Here is a 14,325-nt window from a genome sequence, read left to right as displayed (position 1 = left end):
CAGTGCACAAAAACTAAAAATATGTACACAAATCTGCCTAAATACAAACCTGAACACAAACAGTGCACAAAAACAGTGCTTGAATACAAGACAGTGCACAAAAATTGAGCACAAAACTAAACAAACCTGAACACAAATGATATACCAAGTGCCTAAACACAAACATCATACAAAAACAGTGCCTAAACACAAAACTGCCTGAACACGAACCTGAGCACAAACAGTGCACAAAACCCTTGACCACAAGACAGTGCACAAACCTGAACACAAGACAGTGCACAAAACCTGAACACAAGACAGTACACAAACCTGAACACAAAATGTATTCCAAGTGTCTGAACACAATTAATGCACAAAATCAATGCCTGAACACAAAACTGCCTGGACACAAAGAAAATACCAACATTCAGGAGCACCAAGAACCCATAAGCAACACCTCTGATCGTGAAAACAAAAGTGCACCTGAACACAAAACTGATAACAAAACATTCAACCAATAAGATTGAACAGAACAAAACCTCACCATCAATATCTGAACCTGAAAACAAAACATCATCCACATAGTAATTGATCAAGTTCCTGAACACAACCAGGATACCACTCACTGCCTGAACACAAAACTGTCTCACAAATGTGAGCATATATGCACATGTTTAGTTTGCATAAACAGTCTCACCAAGGAAATGTTTGTGTTCAGGTGTATAACATGAGTTTCCATAAACAATCTCACCAAGAAATATTTGTGTTCAGGTAAATGTATAAAGTAAATGTATAATTCAAGCGCGAGTAAATGCAAATTACGGCTTAGGGCTTAGAACTTGGTCAATATCATCATTGTTAGCCATTCAGTATAATTTCAAAAGATATTGCAAGTTGCTAATCTCAAAAATTTTAACAATCGTCATAGCCTAAAAGAAAAAAAATCACCAATGTAAACTCGTGGCATGGAAACCTACTACAAAAATAACAATGCCATTTTAGAAGTAGAAGCTAGTAGAAAACAATTGGATATTCTTATAAATGATTTTGTTTCTTCTACTTCTAATAACAATACTTGTATGCATAATAATAAGTTAAATCATGTTAAGGATCACATATCATCTTTAGATTAAACCCTTAAAACATGTATTGTTAATAACAAAAAACTTATGGATATGTGTGCTAAGTCTTATTCTAAAACATCTAAACATCCTATACATCATGCACACATGTATAGCAAAGTCTACAAATGCACAAATTACGGTCGTAAAGGCCATCTTGCTAGATTTTGTTATGATGTGCATAAACCCACTAAGGCTCATATTAATTCTTCTTGTGCATCTCATCAAGCTTCATCATCACACATACATATACATGCACACACTCATAAAGTTCATCATAAGCATGCCCATGTGTATAAATGTGATCTATGTGGTCGGTTTGACCATTTGGCAAAGTTTTGCTTTGATTTAAAAAAGAATTCTAGTTTGCCAAATATTTTTAGTAGACCACATGTTTTTAAATGTGATGTTTGTGGTATGTTTGGACATCTTGCTAAATTTTATTTTGATGTGCAAAAGCTCCTATTTTGCAAAATGTTCCAAAATGACCACCTTTGTTTTATGAAGTTTCTCGTTTATAAAATAAATTTAAAGCTTATTTTTGCAAATGAGTCACGTGCACAACTGTTTGGTCAACACAAATCATTCCAACCCTTTCATTGTACTTACTACAACCGGAAGGGTCATTTATATAATTTTTGTTATGACCAGATTAGTGCATAAAATGCGCCCAAATAGGATCATAACCCTAGGACGTTGAGCTTAAATAATAGGGGTCATGTTTCTAAATCTTTGGGCACCATAAGTGTTTGGGTGCCAAAACCATTTTGATTTTTAAAACCAAGATTTTTGATGTTTTTGTTTTTCATTTCTTGGTTTTGAAAATTTGCTTTTATGACTTAAATTTTGATTTATGATTTCATTTGAGTGATTTGTTTTCATTTGAAAACTATTTTTCATGATTTTCATGTTCCCTATTCATTTGTTTTCATAAATCTATTTTCATATGGTTTTTTATGTTTTTGATTTGAGACACACTCTTTCTCATTATCTTATTGGATGTGAGTGATACTTAGCATGTTTTCTATATCTATGCTTGCTCACATATGTTTACCTTGGTCCTTATTGTATATATTCATTAAGGCCTTTTGATAGGGGGAGCTATTCCCTATTATTTGTTTCTATACTCACCATGCTTATAGGTAGGGGGAGCTTTCGCTTTCCTATTTCTTTTGTATCCCCATTTTTGATGTTACCAAAGGGGGAGAAATATGTGAGTATATTTATATTTTTTTTAGTATTATATTTTATTGTTTATTTTATATATACTCTTTAAGTAAATTGTTTGTCATCATCAAAAAGGGGGAGATTGTTAGCCTTTTTGTTTTAATGATGTTTTAACAAATAATTTATAACTAATATGGTTTGTCTAGTATTTGTGTTTTTGTATTTATTCTAGACAAACAATCGGTCGAAGGATGGATAGAATCAATCTTTCACGATCATATCTATTGGAGGATGGAAGGAATATCGGTATGAAGCCAATGCAATTCAAAGTCAAATACAAGATCAAGCTTCATCCGCACCCAAGACAAGCTATATTGAAGACCTTCAAGCTTGGGTAATTTAGTTTAGGTTTATACTTGTGTGTAGATACTTCACTTTAACAAGTTTAAATTTAATGAAATCATATTTGTTGTTTGAATTTTTGCATAATATTGAGTTTTTGGTTTATAGACTTAACAGTGATAGTTTATATATTTTATCAAGTCTATAAAATTATTTTATAAAGTTTCAAAATTTTGTTTAAGCCAAAATGACAAAAACAAGTGTTTTGTATTTTCATGTTTTTGGATATATTTGCAGAATGATAAGATTTTACAATTGGGAAGTGTAATTCTAAAAATTCTTTTTGTAACATGTTTATTATCATGTTTATAAATATTTTTCAAAGTTTTACATTTTTTAGAATTTATTTGCTATTTTAAATGCACTTTAAAAGTTAATTTTTGGACATGCACAATCTCTATACATGTTCATAAGTCGACTGATTAGGTTTAATAAGTCGACTTATGAACTACTCTAGAAAGTGTATTTAGCCTCTAACAAGTTGACTTACATATCATAGCAAGTCAACTTATAGCAAGTCAACTTATGTCATTTCGCAAGTCGACTTATGGCCTGTTTTTCAGCTTGTTGTTTTCTTCTGCAAGTCGACTCGTGTGAATTGTCAAGTCAGCTTACACCAAGTCGACTTATAAATCTACTTATAAATCTGACCATTGCACAGTAACGGCTATTTCCAGATTTTGTGTATTTTAATGATTTTTATGGGTTTTTTGGGTTTTCTTGGGCTGGTTTCTTCTACCCTATATATACCCCATTGTCATAACTATTTTGAACCACCAAGAGAGTTTTTAAGCAAGTTTAAAGAGTATTTAAGTTTTTTTAGTTTTATTTCAAGTTTCGGTTTTGTGAAGAAAGTTTCACCAGAGCAAGAAGAGATCATTCATTCTTTGTTTGGGCTTCAACTTCATCTCTCCAACTCTTGTTATATAGAGAAGTTTTTCTTAAACTCAATTCTAACAATTTATATGTTTGATCTTAATTTTCATAAGCTAGATTTTAATTGAGTTTATATATGTTGTATCTCTTTGTTACACACATCCACATTGAGCTTTTAGTATTTTCATACATAGTATATTTGGGGTTGTGAGATTGTAACATAGAGTTGGGCTTAATTGAGTTCTCACCTTGTATAGAGAACATTCATTCGTTGTTGAGCTAATTTGTGAGGTCACATTGTATTGCACAAGTACACTAAGAAGAGTATAGAGGTGAGAGACGTGGTCGGTCCCAAGAAGAGTGGCGTCGGTAGTAAAGCCTAATAAGAGGTAGTAATTCCGAACACTTGAGGGAGATACGTGAGAGGCCAACAATTAAGGTGGTAGTTATGTAGTTACATTGTGAGTGATTGTGAATGTTGATCGGTGAGCATTGAAAACCGATATTGTGTGGTGTAAACGTTTTCGGGTGAGCGTTGAAAATCCGGTGTGATAGTGGATTTCTCCCCAGGAGTGGGGACGGAGACGTAGGACGGAATGTCCGAACTCCATGATTATTTGATTGTGTTTGAGTTTGTCATTGGCATATTTACTTTTGTGTTTATCTTATATGGACATTGTCTATTACTCTTTGTGTATATTGCCCTATCATATTTGTAGTTTGTTTATTTTACCCTTATTTATATTATATATCCTTGCATCTATATCTTGTTGCATATCTAATTTGCTAGGATATTTATTACTTAGTTCTAATTGATATTAAATCGGATTAGATTAGCATAAACCCTATTCACCCCCCTCTAGGGTTCTTTCCTAATGGAATTAGGGTCTAACACTTCTGACCAACCTAAAATATGCCCATAAATAGTCTTGATTCATGCTCATTCAAAAAGAGGTGACGGTAGTATGTATCTAATTTGGCAATACTAAAGTCTTATAAATGAGCATATAGGACCGTGGATAACTTCTCGGTCTAATGCATATTTATACACTGCATGTTTGCGCTAAATACATCTATCTTATCCATCATTTTTAGCATGATCTCACTATCTAGGTTGGTCTTACGAGCTTTTACCTTGGCGGAGGATTACTTTACCTTAGAACTTGATGTGTTGGGTGCTTCCTTAGATGGAGGAGTGTCCTCGTCATCTAAACATGTACTTGAAGGGATTGGGGGGTATGCAAAGGTGAGTCAGCATCATCTTCAAGATTTATGGACTCACTACGGCTGAACTTTTTTCTAGCTTCACTAGTGTAGACACTAAAAATGCCAAGGTATAAAGCAAGGTTGAACCTCGCTATAAGCATGACGAGGCTCATCATCATAATGAACCTCATCTCAGCCAACGAAGCCCATCATGATGATAAACATCATTGAAGACGAAGTCCATCCGCAGACGAACCTTCCCAGTTTCGACTGAAGCAAAAGTGCCAGTTGGTCCACTGTCGAGACGCGGTCGATAACGTTAGCACCAGAACCAAGCTCGTCGTAGGGCTCGAGCTTTGATCTCGCTAGATGATTTTCACTATCGACCAAGAGCTGACCAGCTCAAGGTCAACAAGTCTGACGGGGGTCAAGTGACTGAGGAACGTCAAAATGACGAACCTCATCCTCGTACCCGAGTAGACTCAGTCGCGTACCTCATCCTCAAAACGAGGTTCAGCAAGCTCAATAAGCAATTCATACCAAGGTTCGTCAAGAAAACGAACCTCAAATTAAGAACCGATCGAGAAGACAAACTCGCCAAACTCGTCCTATCAACGAACCTCATCACATGAATGGCGGAGTTTGTCAAGCTACTCAAGGTCATCAATCTCTATCATTCAGAGGGCCTCACTCGGGTAAAGCCAAGATGAAAGAGTCAACTGGGGGTTGTCCTGTTGATAACCTTCGGGATTATCTCACGCGCAAGTGCATCATGAGTCAGATGCAATCTCATTATTGCTATGAGAAGCTTATTTCTACAGTACTTTCCTAATGCTCATGTGGGGAATCAACACATAAATCTTCGGTCCTAAGTAACAATCACCCAAGAATCACCACGTCATCAAGAAGAAGGTGTTTTCGTCCTAAGAAACAATCACCCAAGAATCACCACGTCGAAGTGACGATTAATATAGTCAGTAAAGGCAAGGGTAAAACCCAAGTCGATTCTTTTGAGTCATCCGATCTTGAAAGCCAGGGTGTTTACCAACACACCCGTACCCGTACTGGAGCAAGTATCCCGTTGGATTATCGAAAATTAGCGGGTATATCCTATGATGTCGATGAAGAGCCTGAAAACTCTGTCATTGCAACATCTCAACCTTCCAGCACCGATCAAAGTGAGCAAGTGAGCGCTCACATGGCCGGGAATGAAGAAGAAATGGTAAGAAGGTTGGAAGAATAACAAGCTGCTCTCCTTCAACAGCAAGAAACCATCAGACGCTTGGAGGATATGGTGGACAAACTCCTCAAGGAGAAGAAGAAGAAGAAAGCTACCGCCGAATTCTTAGGATCAAGGCACCGACAACCTTCACCCAGTACTCGGGAATCTAACCGTCAAAATCAAGATGGCGATAGTGAAGAAGATGAGGAGGAAAAGAATTTTAATAGTCACTCTGAATCATCCAAAGCTGGTCCCAACCCGCGTAAGAATGACCGAGATCATAAGTTGGACGATTTCCAGAAATAGCTTAAGGCTTTGAAGCTTCAGAGAAACTTCAGAGAACTGGGGGTCGTCAGGCCATACCCTGCCGAATGGGACGCTATTCCCTATCCTCCAAAGTTTAAGCAACTCAGCCTCTTGCAGTTCGATGGGAAGGGTTCTCCGACCCAACACATCTACTATTTCCAGGTGCAAACTGGACACATAGTAGGGAATGATCCCATTATGACTCGACTTATCATTAGTACTCTCAAGGGGGTCGTTTTTGAATGGTTTCGTAGACTGGAGCCTGAATCGATCACTTGCTCGAAGGACATGGAAAGGCTATTTCTGGGTAGATTCTTTAACGATGATACAAAAGTATCTATGGCCATCCTACTAGTTGAAAAGCAGAAAAAGACAGAGTCCGTCAGCAACTTTGTCAGGAGATTTAGAAATCGGTCGCTGTATTGCTGTGATCAAGTCTCTGAAAGTACGTTGATCAAGATGTGTCGCAATAATCTCTCGATCTATATTTTATCTAAGATTGGAGCGGTGAAGACCCGAACTTGGAAAGAGCTTGTTCGCCAAGGAGAACAGGTTGAAAGCATGCTCAAAAAAAGGCTAGATACTGAAGAGCCATGTGATTTTCAAGGGGGTGATGACCAAGACAACCTCACCCCTCTGACTTATGTAAAAGGGAAAGATGTTTTGGCGGTGAAAACTATATTTTCCCTAAATCTTCGGTGAAGCAGAAAGGAAAATCTTCAGATAGTCACTTTCAGCAGAAGTACGACTTCTAAGATGAGCAAATCGTCCCGATACTCAAATCCTTGATCAAGACGAAAAAGATCAAGCTCCTAGAATCGATGTGACCTGAGGAGATGTCGAGAACGGATGAACCCAACTATTGTACATACCATAGGATGGTTCATCATCTCACCTCTAAATGCTACACTCTGAAGAATAAGATCCAAGCCTTATTAGATGCAGGAGTCTTTACCCTTCAATCCTAATTTATAGCTGTCGCTGGAGTGGGGGTAGTCGTGGTTTCTCTGCAAAACCATGTACTACCTTAAGCTTTCTCTCTGATGAAGCCATGACGACCCGAAGCTCATCATAAATCAACTCCAAGATGAGCCGAAGTCAGACATGAGCATCTGGCCCCTTACCAAAATACTATCATGTTAATGATTACCTCTGATAGTCACTTCCTCTAAATTCCCTCGCCAATCCTCTTCAATAGGATGTCGGGACCACAAAACTATCATGTTAATGATTACCTCTGATAGTCACTTCCTCCAAATTTCCTCGCCAATCCTCTTCAATAGGATGGTGGGACCATAAAACTATCATGTTAATAATTATCTCTGATAGTCACTTCCTTCAAATTTCCTCGCCAATCATCTTTAATAGGATGGCGGGATCACAAAACTATCATGTTAATGATTATCTCTGATAATCACTTCCTCCAAATTCCCCCATCAATCCTCTCTAATAGGATGGAGGGTCCATAAAATTATCACGTTAATGATTACCTCTGATAGTCAATTTCTTAACCCCTGTGTTGGACCCTAGAGGAGGGGTGATTAGGATCTTATGCTAATCTAATCCGATTTTATACTAATTAAAACTAATTAATAAATTATTCTTGCAAGATAGATATACAATATGTTACAAGCAAGAATAAGCAATATGAACAAATGAATATATCCTAGCAATGAGATATTACAAATATATATGAATATATCCTAGCAATGAGATATTACAAATATATGAGCAAGGATATATAAACTAACACAAGGGTAAATAAACAATCTACAAAAGAGATAGGGCAATATAAAGAGCAATACACAAAGGCGATATAAGATATGAATCAAGAATAAGAACGCCAATGCAATCACAAACAAAACGATATGATCACGGAGTTCGGTCTAACCACTTGACCTACGTCTCCGCTCCTCACCTCGAGGAGATATCCACTATCACAACCGGGTTTTCTACGTTTACCCGAATAACGTTTACACCATACAATACGGTTTTCTAGTTTACCGAAAACTCTATAACTAACACACTCTTGCAATCCCACTCTACACCCTCTCAAGTGTTGAACTAGACGTGTCTCCCTCAAGTGCTCGGATACAACCTCTCCTTAGGTTCATCAACCGACGCCACTTCTCTTGGGACGATCCCCGACTCTCGCCACACACTTCTCTCGGTGTACAAGTGTATTACAAAGTAAATCTCACAATAAGCACAATACAAAGTGTTTGTTCTCTACAATGGATGAGAATGAATTATAAGCTCACTCTCTAAGTTACACAATCCCACAACCCAATTATACTATAAATGTAAATACAATAAGCTCAATGGTTGTGTATATGTAAACAAAGAGAAAATAAAATCAACTAAACTCAATATGAACACTAGCTTAATAAAATGATAATCAAACAATATAAAATATAAAGCTAGATTGAGTTTAGAAAACTTCTCAATAGATCAAGAGTGGAAAGAGAAGAGTTGGATGCTCAAACACCAATAGATGATCTCCTCAAGCTCTTGTGAAATTGATTTCACAAACTCAAACTTTCAAATGCTTAAAAGCTTCTTAAACAAACTTAAACCAAACTTAAACCAAACTTAAACCCTTGTTTAAAACTCTTTAAACTTGTTTTAAAAACACTCTCTTATTGTTTTTTTTTTTGAGAACTGAGATCAATGGGTATTTATAGCCTCCAAAAACCCAACAGAAATGACCAAAAAACCAACAGAATTGAAAATCAGATTCTTTACAAAATGACCGTTGGAGTGAACGGCGATCGACCGTAAAAATCTCGCGGTCGACCGCGAGCCACTTTCGAGGATCAGAAAATTCCAGAAACTTTGACGGTCGACCGTGGCGGTCGACCGCGGGAATTTTCGAGCTGACGATCGACCGTAGTAGTCTACCGAGAAAGTTGCTGTTAGCTCCGCAGGTTAAAAACAAAGGCGCAGTCGACCGTGGTGGTCGACCATAAACTGACATATGAGAAAACATGTTTGAAAGTTGATTTTCTGATTTTAAAACCCTGTTTAAAAATATCAAATAAATTCCAAAAAATATAAAACTTTGGAGAATGATTATAGACATGATAATAAACATGCTACAAAGACTGATTTTCAAAAAGGACCTCCCAAATAAAAAATATTGTTATTTTACAAAATAGTCCAAAACATGAAAATGTGAACATATGAGTTTTGACATTTTAGCTTAACCATGTTTTAAAACAATACAAAATGATTTTATAGACTTGAAAAAAGATGTAAACTATTGTTATGAAGTCTATAAACAATGAATATAGTATTTTATCAAAATACACATATAATGCACTAAAACATGATTTCATTGAACTGAATAAAATTGATATTGATGAAATCATATATATGCATGTAAGTATAAAACAAAAATATGTTTTCTAATTATATTTAATTGTTTCATAGTAAAACTTGAAAACTATCAAACCAAAACATATATGTATATATATTACTATATATATTGATAATCATATTTTTATTACAATTTTATACCCTCATTATCTATTTTATATGAATAAATATATCACTAATAATTGTTTTTATCTTTTAATTGCAGGTTAATGAAGAATAAATCTCAAACTCTCATCTCTCAACAAAAACCCATCGATTATGAGACGAAGCTATCCGTGAAATCAGAATTTGGAAATAATGAGTATCGATGTCGGCATCGATGTGGGCATTGATGCCTGCATCGATGCCTGCAACGATACCTGCATCGATGCCTGCATCGATGCCAGATTACTGTAGCGCGCGTCAATGGCTGATTGTGCTTGTCTTGGGGCTCAAGTTTGATCCTTACTATAAATAGGGGTAGAGAGTGAGGGGTTAGAGGTGTGAAAATTTTTGTAACTCCTTTTGGAGAGGAGGGCTACTCTTAATTGAGAAGGCCTTCCAAAATTGTAACTTTTGTTGCAATTAATAATAATAATTTTTTCACCACTTTAAATTTTTCTCTTCTTCTCTTAGTTGGATGATGAAGATGAAGATGAAGATGGAGAATTATTTGAAGGTTTGCATTTCTTTTCTTTTTCTCTTTTATTGCTTATTAGTATAGATTTATTTCTATGCTTGTAATTTAGATTTTATTTTCTTGTTAAATAGCCAAGAGGCTAGAACCCTTTTGCCTTAGATTTATTTTATGCTTATAGAATAGATTTATTTTCTTGCATTTAATTCTTGCAATTTTATTTTGTAGTTTAGATTTTGTAATTTATTTTGTAGTTAGATTTTAATTTTTTATACTATTCACCTTGAGGCTAGAACCCTCTTGGGTTTATAAATACTATAACTTGACACGGTTGTGTACTTGCAACCTTTTTGGTACATGTTTATGCCGCATCATATATACATGGAAACCAATAAATGTGTGTGTGTATTATATTGAGCTTAAGGTACTAACACACATAATATAAACTCCTAAACTAAATTACCCAAGCTATGATCTTGATCTTCAATAAGTTCTTCTTGGTAATCTTGCGGATGAAGCTTGAACTTGGATCTTCAACTTGAAATGCAAGGCTTCACTCCACAATTCCGCCAACCTCCATTGGATATGATCGTGAATGCGTAATTCCATCCATCCTCCAACTTGTTGTTTTCCTATAATAAATACGAAAATACAAACACTAGACAAACAACATTAGAAGTAAATTGTTTATTAAACATCATCAAAACAAGAAGGCCAACACCCCATTGAAAATACTTCATCAAGTAGTGTTATACCATGCGATGAACACCTACTTGTCTCTCGATTAAGATAGTGATCTACCATGCGATGATTTACTATGTGGTCTTTTTCGAACGTTCTATCTCCTTAGAATGATTAAAAATAGTGACCTACCACACGATGTGTCACTATTCCAATCATAGTCGTTATACTCCCATGTCACTGAACGACTTGATTTTCCTCAACAAGTAGTGTTCTACCATACAATGAGCACCTACTTATTTATCGATGATCTACCATGCGATGATTCACTATCTGGTCTTTTCTAAACGTTCTATCTCCTTAGAATGATCGAAAATAGGACCTACCATGTGATGTTTTACTATTCTAATCACAGTCGTTATACTCCCATGTCATTCAACGGCTTGATCCCCCTCGCCAAGTAGTGTTCTATCATGCAATAAGCCCCTACTTGTCTCTCGATCAAGATAGTAATCTACCATGCGATAATTCACTATCTGGTCTTTTCCGAATGTTCTATCTCCTTAGAATGATCGCAAACAGTAGCCTACCATGTGATGTACCGCTATTTTAATCACAATCGTTATACGTTCATGTCACTGAATGACTTGATTACCTCCAAAACATCATGACGTTGTTCGTTGATAGTGGCCAACCAAGCGATGAGCCTCTATCTTCCCCCTTGTTTCTAAATAGTAATCTACCATGCAATAAGTCACTATTCATTAATGATACCATATCATCCCAGCAGACCTACCATGCGATGAGCCTCGATTTCAAAATACCAGGTTGAGTTGTTATACTGAACGACACAACCAAACTCTAACACTTAATCCAATGCCTTGAACGGCTAAAGATAGAGAATAAATCTTAGCATTAAACCTAAGAGAAATTCATCGCCAACTTATCATGCTAAGGGTAAAATGCATGGATAGTCTAACTCAAACGGTAGTTGGTAAAGATACATCAAGTCCGTTGATAGCTGAGTGTTTGCTAAAAATCCTAAGTCTTGGTTGTCAATCACACATGGGTCTGACGAAGCCCACACAGAATGATGAGATTCAATGAATAGCCGGACTTCATCTTGAAGTATTGAGGTTCGCCCAGAAATGACAAACTTCGTCTGGAACCACGAGGTTCATCCCGAAGCATCAAAGCTCGCCAAGAGTCTGAGCAAGCCAAGAGGCCAAGCTCGTTGTGCAAACTAAGCTCACCACAACCAAGAGAGTTTAAAGTATTCCAGACCCATGCAACCCAATTTAGGTCTGAAAACTTTGAAGGGGGTCTTGTAGACACTAAAAAATGCTAAGGAATAAAGCAATGTTAAACCTCGCTACAAGCATGACGAGGCTCGTCATCATAATGAACCTCATCTCATCCAACAAAGCCCATCATGATGATGAACATCATTGAAGACGAAGTCCATCCATAGATGAACCTCGTCGAATGACACCTCACCTCTCAAAAGACAAACTTGGTTATTTGAGAAGAAGTTCGTCTAGAAACGAAGTTCGTCATTGAAGATGAAGTTCGTCTACAAACAAAATTCGTCATTAAAGATAAAGTTCGTCATGGCCATTATTGATGAACCTCGTGCATAACCATTATTAATGAATCTCGTTTGTCACTATTTTTAGAGGCTACATTTAAGGAGGATAATGACCAATAACTCACCCATTTAAGAAGAGTTAATGACCACTAACTCATCCATTTAAGGAGAGTTAATAACCACTAACTCACTCATTATAAGGGGAGTTAAAGCTCATTAACTCACTCCATAATGGTCCTAAGCCTATAAATAGGCATGATCAACATGAAAGGAGGAGAGGAGATTGAGAGGCTAGTCAAAAAGCCTATCTCTCCTCCACTCTCATGGATCTTCATAGATCATCGGCTAATCATTTGGCATTGAAGCGTTGAATCTCATAACGAGCATGACGAGGGTCATTACAATGACAGACCTCATCTCAAATAACAAAGCTTGTCGTTGGAAACGAGATTTGAAGCACGTCAATGAAGACAGAGCTCATCAGTGAAGACAAAGCTCGTCAGACTTGCCTCATAAGATGAACCTCGATGTATATTGAGGCTCGTCCAATCTGACGAACCTCACCATGCAGTAAGGCTCATCGTCCGTGGGAGATCCAACTGTAACGACTTTGAAGACTTAGTCAGCCACGTGGGCTAATCTTTAGGAGCACGTTACGGCGCACGCTGATTTGGAGGAGACAGTTACGCCCCTTTACCCGTGATTATAGCACGTCGGTTACTTGCTTAAACCCTATAAATAGTCATGGATGGCTACAGAGGAAAGGGTTCGGACTTTTAGACTTTTGGCTATGATCAGAGATCAGAACTCCTGCGTATAGATCTGTAATTCAAACCTCGGTTCTAGCAGTCAAACGAACATCAGAAGCTTTAGTAATCTTGTTCTGATCGTCAACGAGAGGCAATATCGACTCAAGTATTGGGGGAGGCATCCTTTCTCCACTAAGAACCCACGTTAAATAAGAAGGAGCTGAATTAATCTTCTCTTCATCTGTAATCGAGAGAGAGTATGAGTGATTGTAAGGGTTTCATACCAAGTGATCGAACCCAGTTTTCTTAAAACAAGAGAATCAATCCAACTTCAAATTTTTTGACCCTACAACTAGCAACTTGTCCTGTAGCTTGATCATCCCTGATGATGAGGGCGAGATCATCATAATACCTCAAGGGTTTATTGACGTATTGTCTAAGCTTAGCATTCTTAAAGCTCTTGTCCTAAAAAGTATAGTTTAATTAATTCAATGAAAATAAGAAAATGAGTCCCTAAAGCGTACAACAAGATTAACCAGAAGCACATTCTGTGTAACACCTTTGCGGACTGGAAAGCGTGTAACAAGATTAATCGAAAGCATTGCATCAACATGAGTCACATCTATCATATCAATGCAATCCTATAATACATGCATCACACACCTAAATTAAAATTTACTTTCCTTTATTATACATGTAAATGTGCTTAAAGTGCAGATATACCTTGAAATAAGGGTAGTATAGCAGGTTGTTAACGATCTATTGGGGAATGTCATTAGGAGCTTGTTTCAGGTAGTGTCCACGTTGGCAAATAATTACTTGTAATACCTTGGCTGAAATATCTACTGACTGTCTCCCCTGATCTTATAAAATGAGATCTGACAATGCGATTTTTAGATTTATGACCCAAAATGTTCAGTGTCATGATAAATTGTTCTTCTACTGTTACATTCCTTGAGTCTTTTAGCAGTCTATTGTTTCTCATTATACTCGCTAGTTCATTATACTCACTAATTTAACAAAAGCACCACTCC

This window comes from Asparagus officinalis, chromosome 4 (genome assembly GCF_001876935.1).
Source record: "Asparagus officinalis chromosome 4, Aspof.V1, whole genome shotgun sequence".
Classification (NCBI taxonomy): domain Eukaryota; kingdom Viridiplantae; phylum Streptophyta; class Magnoliopsida; order Asparagales; family Asparagaceae; genus Asparagus; species Asparagus officinalis.
Note: the sequence above shows the minus strand (reverse complement) of the source record.